This window comes from Poecilia reticulata, unplaced genomic scaffold, assembly GCF_904066995.2.
Source record: "Poecilia reticulata unplaced genomic scaffold, P_reticulata-male-v2 Scaffold_64, whole genome shotgun sequence".
NCBI classification, from domain to species: domain Eukaryota; kingdom Metazoa; phylum Chordata; class Actinopteri; order Cyprinodontiformes; family Poeciliidae; genus Poecilia; species Poecilia reticulata.
This window is the reverse complement of record NW_027675162.1, coordinates 26969-29278: the sequence shown is the minus strand read 5'-3', so window position 1 is coordinate 29278 and position 2310 is coordinate 26969. Positions and strand designations below refer to the sequence as shown.

The following is a 2310-nucleotide window of genomic DNA, read 5'->3' as shown; positions in this document are numbered from 1 at the left end:
GGCCAATCTTATGTGATGAGGAGCTACGCCCTCAGTGGCTCAGAGCCGCCCCTTATCATCAACGTCACTCCGGCCACGCAATTTTATAAAGGTCCAAAGGTGAATGTCACTCCAGAGCTTCTACAGAAAGCAGAGGATATTTTAAACCCAGCAGCACCAATGGCCCTTCTGGAGAAGGCAGCGGAGTCAAAAGGACTGATGACGGTGCAAGGGAAATTGTGGCGGTAGGATTTTTCTTATATTTCTTAAAAAATTTTCCATAAGAGAGGACTTAATTTGCTAACTGTAAATCTCAACGGGGTAGAAGATAACATGAAAGGCCCCATTACAGAACAATATGCGAACTCTAAAAGTACTTTTCTTTGTACTTCTCAGTTTGCTGCGGTCAGGCTTGTGATGTCGGGAAAAATGATGGTGCCAATCCGGACAGTGTGGCTGAAAGAGGTATAATAACTTGTTTTAAGACTTGTTCAAAGCTGCAGTTGTCATTTATTTTTAAAACAAATAATATTTGGATAAAAAAAGGTAAGTGCCTAAGGAAATGGCATGTGTGTGTCAAGATCATGACACAAAACCAGCTTTTGTGTCATGAACCAGCTTGCATGTTAATTTTGCAGCGTCTGGTCAGAAATGGTAGATTGGTGGGTTTTGTTTGTTTGTTGACTTTTTGAGAACTCTTGGATAAATCTCTCATTTTTTGTCAATAATTCTTTTAATTACAGGGCAGCTGCACAATGCCCGTCTCCCTTTGGAGGGAAGCAACCCTGGTGGAACTGGCAATTGGCCAACAGGTCAAAATTACACATGTTCGGTGCCAGGATTCTGGCTATGGATTGCAGCTGCAAAGCACTACCTTTACAACAATTCAGGTATGTTGTCAATTCCTGAAGAAGTAAATTAATCTAATTTTAAGTAGATTTAGACATTTAAAGCAAAATGTGCATATATTTTAAAATTGAGGCCTTCTAATTAAAATTATTTGCTAAACTTTGGAGATACACAAAGTGTGAAAAGTGCCACTGCTCAGAGCTAACCTTGTAATTTTTTGTCAACTTCAAAATTATGGAATGGATTATTACATATTTTTGATATCCTGGAAACCATTCAATATTTTCTGACTCAAGTCTATTATGCTTTGCCAAAAGAAGACTTAAATAAAGGAGAAACAACAATTAACATAAATGCACCACAAATCTGGAACCAACATCCGCAATGTTAATGTTTTTGATGATGGTGTGTGACCAAATGTCATGCTTGTTGTTGTTGCTTCATTTACAGTTGCTGACTGTATGATATTTTATTATATGAATAACTTTGAACTTGCTGATTGATGAAATGCACAAAACAAATGATCTTGGACTTAAAAAAACGTAAACCTGAAGGAAATAGTATATATAGCAAAAGATCAAACAAGTTGCTACTGTTATTTGACATTTAACCTTGGTGTTGGTTTTCTCTTTTGTTCTTATTTTTAGATGACAACATGAAAATTGACATACCTGATTGTATTTCTAATATAACATACTATATTTTTGTACTGTATTAACAGGAAAAAATGGAAGACAAAAAAGCGGCTGTAGTCATTGGTGTCATGGACACTGAAGACGAAAATGAAAAACATGTCCTCCTGGAAAGTGATGAAGTCTTTCGGATTGCTGCAGATTTGTGGAGTCCGTTTGATGAAATGCTGGAAGACGGGAGCCTTGTCGTGGATATTGAGGTTCACGGAAATGAGATCAAAAAAATAATCAAAAAATAATTGCAATTTAAATAAAATAAATGTTTTCAGTTTAGTTTTTCAACTTTTTTCAACTATTAAAATTTTTGACTAATCTCTGGTTATGCTTTTTAATGGTATTTGTTGTGTTTCACTCTTGAAATTTTAGGTCTTTTAGAATTGTTTTGCTTGCTTTGTTATAGTTCATAAAATAATCAGTTAATCTGTTCAAATTAAATTGGTGATTACTATTGAATGACACTTTCTTCATATAACATAAACTTTGGTCATGACATTTACACCATATGTATATACAAGTGGAAATCCTTCACTTATTCAGTGATTGTGAGTCTAAAAAGTAGTATGATGAAATTTAACTTATACAATCATATCCCTTTTCCATGCATTAATTCACAACGTTTTCTGCCTGTTTTAAATATTCTCAACTCTTCCCGCGCTAGAAGGGGTAAAATGAATTAAAATTCACTTTTTTACTTTTTTCAGGTTATTCAGGTATATGTATATCTGTGTGTGTGCGTGTGTGTTTGGTGTTTGTGTAATTAGACTCTGACGGTGAGGTTGTGAACCTGCTG

At 35.1% G+C, this 2310-nt stretch overlaps 1 long non-coding RNA gene across 1 annotated transcript; it reads left to right on the top strand.

The window, feature by feature from the left end:
- The first annotated feature begins 769 nt into the window (after positions 1-769).
- LOC145550511 (uncharacterized) lies at positions 770-1833 on the top strand. Its single transcript, XR_014086399.1, has 2 exons — positions 770-869; positions 1550-1833. It is a non-coding gene; the product is annotated as an uncharacterized LOC145550511 (long non-coding RNA).
- The last annotated feature ends 477 nt before the right edge of the window (positions 1834-2310 follow it).